The following is a 16,431-nucleotide window of genomic DNA, read 5'->3' on the forward strand; positions in this document are numbered from 1 at the left end:
CTGAGCTCCATGATGTATTTCAGATCGACTTCTACAAAGCATTTGACAAAAACTATTAAGCTCAACATTGAAACAGATAGAGAAGAAATTGGCTGAAAGGTAGAAAGCAACAGGCAGCTGTTAGAGAAATTACATGGGGCGAGGGATGGGAAGTGCACTCAACGGGATGCCCCAGGCAGCCCCACTACTTCCTAATTTACTTAAGTGACGGACTCAAATTCAATGCAATCCGATCAAATTTGTCGACAATTTTAAACTAGGAGGGCCGTGGAATTGGAGAACGCAGCTCAGTCAGAAATTACAGAATGAGTTGAACAAAAGTTGTAAGTAGGAAGAGCAATGCAGATGAAATTTAATGGAGAGTTATGTAAAGTACAGCCCAAAGGAGTGAAAAATGGGCAACATGTACTTCATGAGAGTTGCTAAAACAACTGAGGATGAAGATGAAGTTAAAAGCGATGGAAGTCACAGTAAACTCAACTTTCAACATGCCCAACCAGTGCAGAGCAGCAACAATCCAACACAATGTTGTACCAAAATAGTAAAATACAAATCCGAGGCAGTTACAAGGAAATTGTATAGTGCCATCGTCATACCGCACCTCGAGTACTTCCTCAGCTCTGCTCACCTAGACACAAGGGTTAGAGATTATCAGGTGATGCAAGAGGAAGATTTTTTGCTGGGTTAGAGATATAGTACCAGATTAGCAGGTGATGCAAGTTTAAAATCTTCACTAAGTTAGAGATATATTATCAGGTAATTGAGGAGGAAGATCTTCACTGGGCTAGAGATACATCATCAGGTGAAGGGAGGAAGATTATCAATGGATTAGAGATACATAATCAGGTGATGAAGGGGGAAGATTGTCAATTAATTCGTTACAACTCGTTCCTGCTTTGTATTTGACCTGTACATGACCCGAGATATCTGGTTGACAAGAGTGGAATAATGTTCAATTTCCTAACACGATCATCCCTCACCTTGATAAGCAATAGCCACACACACACACTTACTGGCAAGACTGCCCTGTATGCATTTGCTTTCATTGTAGCTAAGATTTTCCAATGGCTTTTGAAACCATTAGAAGCCAAGTTGCTCCCGTGTCAATAGACAGCGAATGATATGAGCGCAGTATTTATAAATGAGTATAACCAACCCAGCCTACCTCTGCTGTGACTTGCAACAGCCAATCACTCTTCATGAAGCAGACAATGGCAGCGAGAAGTTTCTCACAGAATCTTTCCAAAAATGACCTTTTCCAATAAACTGCATTTGCATATCAATCAATATGAGAGATTAGCTGGAAACCTCTCATTGAAGTGCAATAAAGAAGCTTCGATATTGACAATGCTCCCTAATTAAGTGATATTACTTGGCATCATTTGCTGGTGCTGAACAATGAACGGCTCAGGATTTATTCCGGTAGGATTACAATATTCTCTATCAACCAAGAAAATGTCATTAGCTCCAATCGCTTTTCTAAATGCACCAAGAATTGTACATTAGCAACTATCTCTTCTAATTAAGTGATATTAGTCCAGCAAGTGGGAACTAATCTTCACAGATCGTACTGGTGGTGACTGTTTGGTTCATCTTCACATCCCTGGAATATTCTTCCCATTAGGTATTTTCTGCAGTGTTAGTTAATGTGAACACTCCCAAGTCTGACCCAGACAGGAGCTGGGTGAGGAGCGGGGCCACAACCAGATTCTGGGCCCACCCCCCCTCCCCAGAAAGTACTGTCAATACACAGCAGGTCTACCAGTATCTGGAGAGACACAAGTCTGGTTACCGTTTCACATGGGCACCCATTATCAGAACTAGGATTGGCAACCCTCCAGGTTTGCCAGTGTCAGCTGTGGCTCAGTGAGTAGCACACACGCCTCTAAGTCAGAAAGCTGAGAGTTCAAGTCTCACTCCAGGAACTTGAGCACATAAATCCAGGCCGACATTCCAGTGCCGAGGGAGTGCTGCACTGTCAGAGGTGCTGCCTTTTGGACGAGACGTTAAACCGAGGCCCTGTCTGTCCTCTCAGGTGTACGTAAAAGATTCCATGGCACTATTTCTAAGAAGAGCAGGGGAGTTATCCCCTGGCCAATATTTATCCCTCAATCAACATAACAAAAACAAATTATCTGGCCATTATCACATTGCTGTTTGTGGGAGCTTGCATCTGTGCAAATTGGCTGCTGCATTTCCTACATTACAACAGTGACTGCACTCCAAAAGTATTTCATTGGCTGTAAAGTGCTGTGACATTCGGTGGTCGTGAAAGGCGCTATAGAAATCCTAGTCTTTCTTTCTTGGCCCTGAGTCGCCAGCAATTGACGACTGGTCCCCTGGACACTGCTGTGAGCAACCCGGGAAATAAAAAACAAGGGCATTAAAACTAAAAGGTCACATTTCTTAGAATACTTCATTAAAAATGTTAGTTATAAAAAACATTGGAGGCTAGGTTGATTCCGGAGATGAGGTGGTTGACTTATGAGGAAAGGTTGAGTAGGTTGGGCTTCTACCCATTGAGAGGTGATCTTATCGAAACGTATAAGATTATGAGGGGGGCTTGACAAGGTGGATGCAGAGGATGTTTCCACTGATGGGGGAGACTTGAACTAGAGGGCATCATCTTAGAATAAGGGGCCACCCATTTAAAGGTGAGGAGGAATTTCTTCTCTGAGGGTTGTAAATCTATAGAATTCGCTGCCTCAGAGAGATGTGGCAGCTGGGTCATTGAATAAATTTAAGACAGAGATAGACAGTTTCTTAACCGATAAGGGAATAAGGGGTTATGGGGAGCGGGCGGGGAAGTGGACCCGAGTCCATGATCAGATCAGCCATGATCTTATTAAATGGCAGAGCAGGCTCGAGGGACCATATGGCCTACTCCTGTTCCTATTTCTTATGTTCTTATATAGATGGGGAACAAGGCTGGTTGACTGGGCAGGGTAGTTAGTGGCGGGTTGTCACGTGATGAATTCTCCAGGAATATGCCCAAAGTTGCCAACTCTAATCAGAAAACATGAAACATTCACCTCTTTCAGATTCTGAGCATTTACAGCACTTTCGGTTTTATTTCAGATTTCAAGCAGTTTTTGTGTTTTCTATTCTGAAATTGTGAATCAACAGTGAACACCTTTCAGAGACAGGAAAAAAACCTAATCTTAAGTCAGTCAGTTTATAACTTACGAAATCTCTAGTTTCCTCACAGCCCTTCTCTTGCTCGTGCCATACTAAAACTGGGCACGCGGACCCCCCTCGCACCCCCCCCCCCCCCTCTCTCGGCCGTACATCATTCCACAGATTAGCATTGAACAGATGAGCTGCTCTTCAGTCTCAACCGATCCTACTTTCTAATTGGCCACTGAGAAATGTGAGCAAGGACTGCCTGATTTCCTTCTATTCCTGTCCTCTGCTTTGCCTCGTCATCAAAGGGGTCAGGGGCCATGAGGCTACTGTAGCACTCCATGGTGTTACCACTGGTGCCACCTTACGATGCTGGATGCCGCACAGGGAGGCTGGTGGTGTTAGTATTCTGAAAGGGCGAGATCAAGTGGGCTCAAGAGCCTGCTTCATCTGCACCAGTCTGTGCTGCGACACTGACATTAGTATGCTATTTAATCACATAATAGCGCTATCATTTGGCTCACGTTTTCCCAATGGAAATGCGATTGTATGTGCAGTAGAAGGTGGATGATCGCTCAGATTCCTTCGTATGCAGCGCAATACTTTCATACCCGTACTGTAGAATAAGGCTCTAGTCACTAAAGTCTGGTGTCTGTCACACTTCAGGCTTTAAAATGAGAAGGAAACCAGCCACGCCGTGCCGGGTCATCCGACTGGCCCACGCCACAAGGACAAGAGCAGGGGTTTTACAAGCACCAACCAATCTAAAGAAACTGCCCACTCCAGGATATGCTTATTTAGCCCATGGTTCCTACAAGCAGCACCTGAACAGCAGACCAGGCTGCTCAACCTCATGTTTTATATTTATACATTCGTGGGATGTGAGCGTCTCTGGCAAGGCCAGCATTTATTGCCCATCCCTAATTGGCCTTGAGCAGGCGGTGGTGAGCCGCCATCTTGAACCGCTGCAGTCCGTCATAGCAGTTCTTTTTTGATACGACAGAGTGGCGTGCTGTGTTCATTTCACAGGGCAGTTAAGAGTCAACCACATTGCTTTGGATCTGGAGTCACATCGGCCAGACCGGGTAAGAACAGCAGATTTCCTTCCTTAAAAAGGACATTGGAGAACCAGATGGCTGTTTACGACAATCTGGTAGTTTCATGGTCACCATTACTGATACTAGCTTTTATTCCAGATTTATTTAATTCACTGAATTTAAATTCCCCAGCTGCTGTGGTGGGATCTGAACTCGCGTCTCCTGATTATGACTCCAGGCCTCTGGATTACTAGTCCAGCAACATAACCACTGTGCGACCGTACCTGCTAAATTTCAATGCGCAGTCTCTTTAAACTTCTGCATCCACATACCCTTCTCTCCTCCCTTCCTGTCCAAGTTGCCTCCTCGTCCTCCTTCCTCCACAATGCTTTCATTTTCTCTTGCCCACTAACTCTGCTTGGCCTGGAAAATTCTAATTGGTCTTGCCTACCCATGTGCAATGCCAAGGGAGATCAACCAGCGTACAAAAAAAGTCAAATCTAACGCATTCATTCCATGCGCAGTGTCTGTCACACCTGATCTGGTTATATCTCAGTGTGGGCAGGCCCGTGCTGCCCCATGGCCCTCGGCTCTTCTGGGCCCCCACCTGTTGCCGCACCTTTGCCCACGATGTTCCAGGGTCTGGCACTCCAGCTCTATTTATAGCCCCGACCTGTGGTGGTGTTCTCACACAGGTCGGGGCGGCCCACGATGATATATTTGTGCAGCAGAGCAGGTCTCCAATCGTCCTGGGTAATCCTTGCCACTGGATAAAGGCCTAGCTCTGTCAAGCCATTGCGGTGGCTGGTGTGCAACGGTCACCACACGTTAAAAAAAATCCACGCACAGGCATCTTCCACCCCCTCAATTGGAGTTCAGGACTGGAACATCGGGTCCTTCATTGAAACATCTGTGAACTCTTGTGGAAGCAAGTCATCCTCGTTCGAGGGACCGCCTATGATGATGGGATCCCCAAGTGAAAATACATTTACTTCATCTCTCAAACTTCTAAATTCTTTCAGCAGCCATCTGCACCCATCCCTCACCGACCCTTTTGTAACAGCATTACCTCCAACTCGCAATGAACAACACCATGGGAGATCCATCAGTACTATACTAGAAGGCTTTGGTCATGGTAGATGGTCTCTTCAGATTGGTTGATTGCATATTAATTAGTTAAGATGGTGGATTTAAGGACAATTTGGCAAAATTGGTGTCCTTAATATAAGATTAAAAAAAATTCATTCACGGGATGTCGCCGTCGCTGGCAAGGCCGGCATTTATTGCCCATGAGAAGGTGGTGGTGAGCCGCCATCTTGAACCGCTGCAGTCCGTGTGGTGAAGGTACTCCCAGTGACTTTGTCGTAGCAGTTTGGTACAACCGAGCGACTTGCTGGGCCATCTCAGCGAGCAGTTAAGAGTCGACCACAATGCTGTGGGTCTGTCGTCACATATAGGCCAGCTGGGTAAGGGCAGCAGGTTTCCTTCCATAAAGGACATTAGTGAACCAGATGGGTTTTTAAACAACAATCCGGCAATTACACAGTTACTGATACAGGTACAATGTCCGAAATCTGGATTCCTTGGGACCGAATCCATTCCGGTTTTTAGTTTTTTGGGGATTTCAGACGAGAAAGTCAAGAGTTTGAAATCGGGTTTAGCTTGTATTGTTTCTCCTGATAAAAATATAAGAAATAGGAGCAGGAGTAGGCCATTTGGCTCCTCGAGCCTGCTCCGCCATTCAATAAGATCACGGCTGATCTGATCTTGGCCTCAACTCCACTTCCCTGCCCGTTCCCCATAACCCTCTCTGTGTCTGTCTGTCTGTCTGTCTGCCGCTTCCTCCTAAAATATATCATCTCTCACTTTTCTGCATTGAATTTCATCTGCCACGTGTCCACCTGCTCCGCCAGACTCTCTATGTCCTCTTGAAGTCTATTACTATCCTCCTCACTGTTTACTACACTTCCAAGTTTCGTGTCATGTGCAAATTAAAAAATTGTGTCCTGTACCCCGAAGTCCAATTCATTAATGTGCATCAAAAACAGCAGTGGTGGTAGTATGGGGAACTCCACTGTATACCCCTCCAGTCTATAAAACAGCCATTCACTATAACTCTTTTCTATCCTTTAGCCAGATTTGTATCCACGTTGCTACTGCTCCTTTTATTCCATGGGCTTCAGCTTTGCTACCAAGCCTAGTGACACGCCAGCTTAGATCATATCATCTGCGTCAGAGCAAAGTTATACGTCCAAGACAACAGCCAGCGAGCATCTGTACGGTAACAAACCAATAATCTAACAGTGCGTTGAAATCTGAGACAAGTGGCTCCCTCTCCTTTCAGAATTGCTTCAACCTCACTTTGCTCTGCTAGACATGTGGGAACCAACTGATTATAATACCAATGACTGCTATTGATACAGTGCATCCCATTATATACATTAACTCGCGAGTGTGGCCTTTTATCAAGACCCCAAATGATTTCCTATTTAGTTTTTATACAAAGCCTGTGTTATTAAGTATAATGATTCGAATCACCTCCTATTCTGGGTGTAGGTTTGGAGTTTACTACGCCTGCCTCATCTCTGTAAATGCTAATTCCGTAATTGTTCAGTTCAGAGAGACACTGTCATCTCTTCATTTCCCCAAACTGTTCAGTGATGTATCCCTCCCTCTCACCACCCCCTCCCAATTCAACCTCACTCACATTTCTCTCGGCCCCTGTAAACTCTCCGATTCATTCCTCGCACCGATTATAAGCATATGAGATATACGTCAGCGATTCGAGCAGGGAACGTGCTCTCACCACTATCGGAACAGTGACAGCTTCCTGTAATTTTTCGGAGAGATTTAAAGTAACTCTTTCACAGCTCCCGATTGCAGCGCGCGTGCCCACACACACAAGCACACAAGGCAGCGCGCGTGCCCACACACACAAGCACACAAGGCAGCGCGCATGCCCACGCACACAAGGCAGCGCGCGTGCCCACGCACACGCACCCACACACAAGGCAGCGCGCGTGCCCACACACACGCACCCACACAAACCAAGCGGCGCGCGTGCCCACACACACACACACACACGGCAGCGCGCGTGTCCACACACACACACACGGCAGCGCGCTTGTCCACACACACGGCAGCGCGCGTGTCCACACACACACACACATGGCAGCGCGCGTGTCCACACACACACACACGGCAGCGCGCGTGTCCACACACACACACACACACACGGCAGCGCGCGTGTCCACACACACACACAAAGGCAGCACACATGTCCACACACACACACAAAGGCAGCACGCGTGCCCACACACACGCACCCACACACAAGGCAGCGCGCGTGCCCACACACACGCACCCACACAAACCAAGCGGCGCGCGTGCCCACACACACACACACACACACACACACGGCAGCGCGCGTGTCCACACACACCAGGCAGCGCGCGTGTCCACACACACCAGGCAGCGCGCGTGTCCACACACACCAGGCAGCGCGCGTGTCCACACACACACACAAAGGCAGCGCGCGTGTCCACACACACACACAAAGGCAGCACGCATGTCCACACACACACACAAAGGCAGCACGCATGTCCACACACACACACAAAGGCAGCACGCGTGCCCACACACACACCCACACACAAGGAAGCGCGTGCCCACACACACGCACCCACACAAACCAGGCGGCGCGCGTGCCCACATACACACACACACACGGCAGCGCGCGTGTCCACACACACAAGGCAGCGCGCGTGTCCACACACACACACACACACACACGGCAGCGCGCTTGTCCACACACACACACACGGCAGCGCGCGTGTCCACACACACCAGGCAGCGCGCGTGTCCACACACACACACACACACACACACAAAGGCAGCACGCATGTCCACACACACACACAAAGGCAGCACGCATGTCCACACACACACACAAAGGCAGCACGCATGTCCACACACACACACAAAGGCAGCACGCATGTCCGCACACACACACACAAAGGCCAGGCAGCGCGCGTATCCGCACACACACCAGGCAGCGTGCGTGTCCACACACACGCACCCACACAAAGGCAGCGCGCGTGTCCACACACACACACGCGCGGCAGCGCGCGTGCCCACACACACACCAGGCAGTCCACAGTTACAGTGCACTGAGATTCTGACACTATTTGCACCTTATGATGTTAGCCGATGACCGACGAGGAACGATACAATCGATTCCTCTTGGCCTCCAATGCTCTCCACATGGTTCAGCTTTCAGCCAGAGACTGAAAATTCAATAGCCTGGAGCACCCGCTCGATTGCACTGGGTTTTTTAGGCCCACTCAGAATAACTGCTGCAAAAGCGAATGGGCTAAGGTTTGGCAGATGGAATACAATGTCGGAAAGTGTGAGGTCATCCACCTTGGGGAAAAACAGTAAAAGGGAATATTATTTGAATAGGGAGAAATTACAACATGCTGCGGTGCAGAGGGACCTGGGGATCCTTGTGCATGAAACTCTTTTTGGAATCCCAAAAGGTTAGTTTGCAGGTGCAGCGGGTAATCAGGAAGGCGAATGGAATGTTGGCCTTCATTGCGAGAGGGATGGAGTACAAAAGCAGGGAGGTCTTGCTGCAACTGTATAGGGTATTGGTGAGGCCGCACCTGGAGTACTGCGTGCAGTTTTGGTCACCTTACTTAAGGAAGGATATACTAGCTTTGGAGGGGGTACAGAGACGATTCACTAGGCTGATTCCAGAAATGAGGGGGTTACCTTATGATGATAGATTGAGTAGACTGGGTCTTTACTCCTTGGAGTTCAGAAGGATGAGGGGTGATCTTATAGAAACATTTAAAATCATGAAAGGGATAGACAAGATAGAGGCAGAGAGGTTGTTTCCATTGGTAGGGGAGACTAGAACTAGGGGGCACAGCCTCAAAATACAGAGGAGCCAATTTAAAACCGAGTTGAGAAGGAATTTCTTCTCCCAGAGGGTTGTGAATCTGTGGAATTGTCTGCCCAAGGAAGCAGTTGAGGCTAGCTCATTGAATGTTTTCAAGTCAAAGATAGATAGATTTTTAACCAATAAGGGAATTAAGGGTTACGGGGAGAGGGCGGGCAAGTGGAGCGGAGTCCACGACCAGATCAGCCATGATCTTATTGAATGGCGGAGCAGGCTCGAGGGGCTAGATGGCCTACTCCTGTTCCTAATTCTTATGTTCTTATTAAAAGATGACGGAATTGTAAGCGCAATTTGCGTTCAGCACAAGTCAAGTTTCCGTGATCTTTTGCGCTAGTTTTAAAAACATCGTGCTGGAAGCAGGCCCCGCCCACAAAACTGGCCACGCCCCCAGGGTGAATTAATCACCATTGGGAGTTTGCACTAATTGTGCTCATTTGCTGGCCTTCAGGAAGGCTTTAAAAATTAAAGCTGGTTCCATTGGGCGACATTTCCAGCCTTAGTGCTTTAAAAAAATTCTCAGGATCGCTGGAATATCGCCCATTTTAAAAACCGCTAGTTTCACCTTCTTAATTTGGGCGATAGCCTTAGCGATGTGAAATGGGCCTTAGCGATGTACTCAGTCATGCAAGGCTGGCGCCCATAGCAACGGCGTCCTGCGCATGCATGATTAGATTGGTGGATGGGGGCACGACTGAGCACTGAGGGATCCGCTCAGCTTTGCCTAGACTGTGTGAGTCTCTCCTGCTGCCGTCAGTCACACAGTGACCCAGCCTGGACTGGGGGAGAGCTGCCCTGGCTCACTGTATGCCCTTGGACACTTTGGGACATTAGCTCTGGCCACACGGAGGTCTCGAGCAGAGCCCAGGGACAGGGTGCCCCCTTCCATTACGGTCCTGTCATTGCCGAGCTCACCAGCGGTCCTGATTTCCCCCCCTCGGTGACCTCCATCGATTGCAATAACCCGGCTCCCTCCCCTCAGGTGCTGAATGGGACGGCCCGTGGATGGGGCCTTTTCTGGAGATTGTATGCGAGGGGGTTGGTGTCAAGCATTAGTTCCTAAACACGATCTTATTAAATATTTTCACTGAACGTAGATGTTATAAACATGCATCCATTGGATACAAACCGTATTAGTATACAACGTTAATGATGAATAGCATGTGGGGCGACCAATTGTGGATTACAATATCTGTTGTGTTTCCGTAATAGTACCTTGGCAATTAGCTTATGCCATGCTCGTCACATTTGCAAAGGAAGATATCTAAGAATCAGGCGGAGCGGAGGCGGACCAGAGGAGGACCTGCTGGACCTGCATCCTCTGACTGATCAGGAGGAGCGTGCTGCTGCCTTAGTAGGCCTGCATAATCGTTCAGCCACCCGTGGTGGTGCAGATCCCATTGTTGTGCCACGTGATTAATGTGTAAACCAGTGGTAATTTAAAGTAATTTAATGCCAATTGATCATATATGAATGATGTAATGTTATGCATGCAGCTTCTGTACCCTTCTGTACTCATGTTAATCATATGTAACGTCTCTCGTTCACATTTATTGCAGTAGTGTCGGTGCTCGTACATATGCCTGCGCAGTGCAAACATTCTCACGTTTCCCCTTCTCTTCTACTAACCTCAATTATGTTTTCCAGCGCCCCAGGCGCAACGGGAGGCCCCTGGAGCATCACCCCTACTGCTGCAGGTCGTGCTGACAACAGGGGAAGAACAACATACAACCGAGGAGGAGGATGAACAACCAGAAATGTCATCCTCAACAGATGAAGTAGCGGAGCCAAGCGGCTTGCAGCAGGCCACTCCAAATCGTCCAGTGCCCACGCCGACCCCACGGAGATTGGGTCAGTGAGGTAGGCACGCGCTGCGACAGGCAGATGTCAACAAGGACATGGTGTCACTGTCGAGGTCGACATAGGCCGAGAGCTCGTCCGGGCGATTGGTGGGTTGACTAGCAACATTGCCACACTATCTGCCAAACTATCGGAGGGCATGGGACAGGTGGTTGCGGCAATGAGGCGAACACCGTCTTGTCGATGCCTTGCGGCATGTGATATTTTCAGGATACGGCACTGCACCCCAAGGTACCGTACCACCAGCCAGCATGACAGATGTGAGACAGGAGGAAGAATTTCCTTCCAACTCGGAAGATGTTTCTTCGCAAACGTCTTCTCCTCGATCCACTGAAGTCATTCTGCAAACGTCCCCGCCCCCCCCCAGAGTTGCTCTGTTGCAAGACGTCTTGGGTTACTAGGGGATTATGTGGGAAAATGGGGGTTACGACTGGGGAGTCAAGTTAGAGGAGGGAAGCGTGGCCACAGATAGGGAGGGGGCATGTATATTATTAATTATTATAATAATAATAAATAAAAATAATTGTTGACTGTTGGGGATGGTGGGACGGTGTTATCATATTATTGAAAACATTTTGTTGACTGTTGGGGTCGGGAAGTTATAGTTTGTTAAAAAATATTTAAAATCAGTTGTAAAATTAAAACATTTTATTTAACTTTACAATTGTTGTGAAATGTCTTCCAATAATGTAAGGTAAAACATCAATACAAGGGTTGCAAACAATGGCCATGGCCAGGCCAGGCAAGGATGAAACGTAACGCAACTGTAACTGTCACCAACGTAACTTCACACAAAGTGTTCATATATGAGCTGCTAACGCAACAGTTTTGCAGCTGTGTAACTACCACGGGGCTTTTCCAGTGGTGTTGGGGGCGGGGGGGGGGGGCATGGGTTCATTTCCAGGCTGATTGTCCTCCCAGAGGTCCTCGTCCTCCTCCCCTCTCTCCTGAGGTGGACCGGCAGTCCCATCTGGCAGTTGTTGTCCTCTCCTGATAGCTAGGTTATGCAACATGCAGCACACCACAATGAACTCAGCGACCTGCTCAGGGTGGTATTCTAGGTTGCCTCGAGTGTTCCAGGCATCTGAACTCCAATTGTCTTCGACAATATTGAGTGTGGCTATATGGCTTTCATTGTAGCGCTTACTACTAGGGGGATCAAGGGGTATGGCGAGAAAGCAGGAATGGGGTACTGAAGTTGCATGTTCAGCCATGAACTCATTGAATGGTGGTGCAGGCTCGAAGGGCCAAATGGCCTACTCCTGCACCTATTTTCTATTTTTCTATGCTTCTGTCTGGGGCTTACACAGGGGGGTCATGAGCCAGCTGGCAAGGCCACATCCATTATCTCCCAGCATCCAACCGTGACCTTGTGGCTGACTCTTAAACAGGTCAGAGACAGTGCTCTCACGCAAGATGTGCACATCATGGCTGCTGCCTGGAAAATTTGCATTTACTGCCATGATTATTTGCTTGTGGTCGACAACGAACTACACATTCAGGGAGTGGAATTTTTTTCTGTTTCGAAACACCTCTGCATCCTGTAAAGGTGCTCGCAGGGCGATGTGCATACAGTCTATTGCTCCCTGCACCTTGGGGAAGTTTGCTGTTCGAGAATCCCAAAGCCCTCTTACTCTGTGCCTCCCTGGTCATAGGGAAGTTTATAAAGTCCATCCTGTGTGCATAAAAGGCTTCAGTCACCTGTCGAATGCAGCAATGTGTGGCGTGCTGAGAGATGCAGCAAATGTCGGCAGCTGAGGCCTGAAAGGAGCCCGATGCATAGAAGGAAAGCGCCGCAGTAACCTTAACCTCAACGGGCAATGTGATCCTGATGGTGCTGGTAAGCTGCAGATCTCCCTTAATTAGCTGCCATATCTCACCGATGGCCTCCTTTCAGAAGTGCAGCCTTCTAACGTACATGTTATTGGACAAGTCTAGGTATGATTGCTTATCCTTGTAAATGCTTTGGGTGTAATGTCTACTCCTCCTCAGCAGTCTGCCACCTTTTTGATTGATGCTCAATATATCTTCTCCCATCTCTAGTCTGCAGCATGTCAGTAGTCATCAATACTGGTTGAGAAATTACAGGCCCCATCACTATAAACAGCCTAATCGGTCTTCTTAAATTGTCCTCAACAATTACAATTTGATTAGCAAGATTCAAAACCCCCCTTAAAATCACTCACAAATGACTTCTCCCAAAAACTTCAGGCAGCCTTTTAGTAAAGATCCTCCGAGTTACAAAATGGCGTCCATAGTGCCGAGTTAAGGTCAGGTGAGTGTAGCGTTTCTTGAGCATCTTTTTGGGCGAGCGATCATTTGGGCGAATTATCGGCAAAATGCCGAAAGTAGCGCTCGGCGATAATCTGGGCAATAATCGGGCGCTAGTTTCCATTATAAAAACAGTATTCTGGGCCTTGCACGAGGATGACATCATATTTTTTTAAAAATAGGTCGGGCGACGCAGCTCACTCATGTATTCTGAAAGTTGCACCGGCGATAAATGGGCACTAGTTTCCATTTTATCAAATATGGGCGGTAGCCTGAATCTCAGCACTTATATGGGCGATGATGTGCCGAAAGGCTAGCTCTTTGAATGCAATATATTTTTTTAATTTACAAAGAAACTGACTATTGCACCTCAATATTACCAGAAAATGGTTTTGTTTTTTTAAAAAGTGAGATTGGGAAGTCAGATGGAGTTGTATTTTGGATTTACACCTTACTACAAGCAGCTCATATAATTTGAAGGAAAGCGAATTTCAAATCCACAGTTCATCCCAAAGCATTTCATGATCAATAGTATTTTTGAAGTGTTATGTAAGCAACTGCATAAGCAAATGCGATAAATGATCCAAATTCCCTGCTTGTCTTCCGATAGTGCTGTGGGACCTTTTACATGCCCTGGGCAGAGAGACAGGGCCTTGGTTTAACATCTCAGCCAAAGGATGGCACCTCCCATATTGCAGCACTCACTCAGTACTGCACCTAGGTTAGCATGCTGAAATCCTGGAGTGGGGCTCGAACCCACACTGACTCATGGAGTGAGAGTGCTGTCACTAAACCAAGCTTACATTAGTACATGTGCAGCGCCCCGAATCCAGAACCTTCAGGACCGAGGCCGTTCCGGATTTTACGTTTTGCCAGATTTTGGAACGTCTTTCTGACCTCACGAATCCAGAAACACCCAAGCCGAGGTTCGGGTATTTCCGAACGTCAGGGGGTGTGGTGTTCGCTGGGCGATGAGGTTGTCGGCCGGGACCCCGTCACCGGGGGAAGAATTCGGGCAGAACCCGCCACCAGGGAGGTGTTTGGGCAGGCCGCGCCGAAGAGCAGGTCGGGCGGCACCATCGCGGAGGTGGTGTTCGGGTGGGCCGGCGAGGGGGCCTCGAGGTAAGGGCAGTGGCGGCGAGGCGAGGCGAGGCTCCGGAACATTTTACGGATTCCAGACTACCTTGCCACTAATCACTCCGAAGTCCGGATTCCAGAACATGCCGGAACTCCAGATTTTGGACACTCAACCTGTATGTTTTCACATTGCCAAGTAATGCTGATAAACAGTTTGAATGCTGGTGACCATTAAAAGGAAAGATTAAAATCACTTGTTTGAAGGACAAACTTCAGCACATTTATACTAAATGTGTATTTCCCCACTTTTTGCACACAGTCAGCATCAAGCACACCCAGGGAAGGCATGGGTTAAGCATCAGATAATGCTCCCCTTATTGTGTCATTAATTTATCAAACTACCTTAATCCCAGCACGTCTGTCACACTGAGCAAGACTGATCATTTGCACTGAACCGTGGGCAGTTTTCAGATGTGGAAACTACATCGAGGCCAAGTCAAATATATTTCACTTCAAATTTTTACAACCAGCAGAGAGAGGGGGGGAGGGGAAGAGGAGCTGCAGCCAGTCAGTCCAGGCTCTAAACTGAAAGGATAATGTTAGTCCCTGTACGACCCAGTTACTCCTGAACCTCGACAGATACCCCGTGATTCTGGGGTGGGTCCCTATTTATTGGCCACAGTGTCACTAAAGTGCTTTATTGGCCTCATCAATCTTGAAGTGAAAGTAAAGATTATAAATGATACCAGACTCTTACAAGCCAGACCGCAAGTTCGCGTGACTCACAGTGACAGCATAGCTCCAACATCTCTGAACCCAACTAGATTATTACACTTGTAACTTGATCTCTTAGCATTTTGGTAAATCATTTATCCACTTTGAGGTGTTGCTGTACAGCAGGAATCATCAAACTACACCCATGTCATCACTAAGCACATTAATTTATCACACAATGAGAAGAGTACAAGGTTTTCCCCTCAATTAATGTCAGAGACTCTCACACAACTACACCAAAGCCTACCTGCTTTTAAAACAACTTCACTTTCACAAGAGAACTGCAGCATTTCCAGTACACATTGTTTTCTCTACCTGCAGACTCCCCCATGAAGGAAAATTGGCCAGTCCTGCAATGTCAGCATCTTCTCAACACACAGGGGAAGCGACTGGAGCCTGGTCACCACACACCTTCATGGGTTGGTCTAATAGTGTCACTGCAAACACAATGGACAAATGGCCTCCACCCAAACTGCAAACCTCAAATAACTTTTCTTTTAAATCATGGTGAGCTTGTTGCACAGCATAAACTGCACTATAACTGCTTAAATGGTCATTAAAACTGACAAAGCTAAGATAGCAAATTGCATTAGTGATTTATTTCTGCTTCTCACCATCAGCTACAGCTACAGCCAGGCCTTGCCTCTGCTCACACAACGACCCACCTGCTGCATTGCCATTGGTTAGCTTATTTGGGCAGTTTAAAAAACATATATAAATAAAATACTTTAGTCTAAGCACAAACTATAATCAGCAACATAATGTTTTATGTAATCTGGAACTGCTGATGTGAGCTTTACAAACTATTAAAATACCGTGACCTTTGAACTGGAGGTCAGAAGTGCACAGCAGAACAGTGCCTTCTAGGGGACAGCACCAGCACTGCTCGTTATCAATTTCACAAATACATTGATCACATTATCAGATTTTCTTCAAGTGAAGATTGCAATTATTTTATTTTTCACAGTAATCTGATGGTGGTCATGTAATCAAGGGCAAATTACCAGCAGATGGCCAGGAGAAGTTTCCGTATGATGCCAATGACCATCTGATGGCACAACACAGTGGGGGAACATTTCCTCCATTCAATGAAGGATTCACGGGAAATAAAGTGAGGCTACAATGTAGGACTGGAGACATGGTGAAGGATTGGAGAGGCTGCAAAGGGGATATAGACAGGTTAAGTAAGTGGGCATGAACATTTCAGATGGAATATAATGTGGAGAAGTGTGAAGTTATCCACTTTGGTAGGCAAAATTGAAAAGCAGAATATTTTTAAATGGTGAGTGATTGGGAAAGGTTGGTGTTCAGAGGGACCTGGATGTCCCT

General features: G+C 47.4%; 1 protein-coding gene across 5 annotated transcripts in view; it reads right to left on the bottom strand.

Annotated features, from left to right (window-relative positions):
- The window catches only part of fkbp6 (FKBP prolyl isomerase 6), a 116,694-nt gene that overhangs the window by 50,700 nt on the left and 49,563 nt on the right, over window positions 1–16,431 (bottom strand). Inside the window, exon 1 of one of the 5 annotated variants that reach the window (XM_070857281.1) lies at window positions 15,717–15,812. The exons of the other annotated variants lie outside the window; for them this stretch is intronic. The gene's annotated coding sequence lies outside the window, so the exon portion shown is untranslated. Of the gene's footprint in view, window positions 1–15,716; window positions 15,813–16,431 lie in introns of those variants that run through there. 5 annotated transcript variants of the gene reach the window in all.

The sequence above is a fragment of the Pristiophorus japonicus genome, chromosome 16, assembly GCF_044704955.1.
Source record: "Pristiophorus japonicus isolate sPriJap1 chromosome 16, sPriJap1.hap1, whole genome shotgun sequence".
In the NCBI taxonomy this organism is placed as follows: Eukaryota; Metazoa; Chordata; class Chondrichthyes; family Pristiophoridae; genus Pristiophorus; species Pristiophorus japonicus.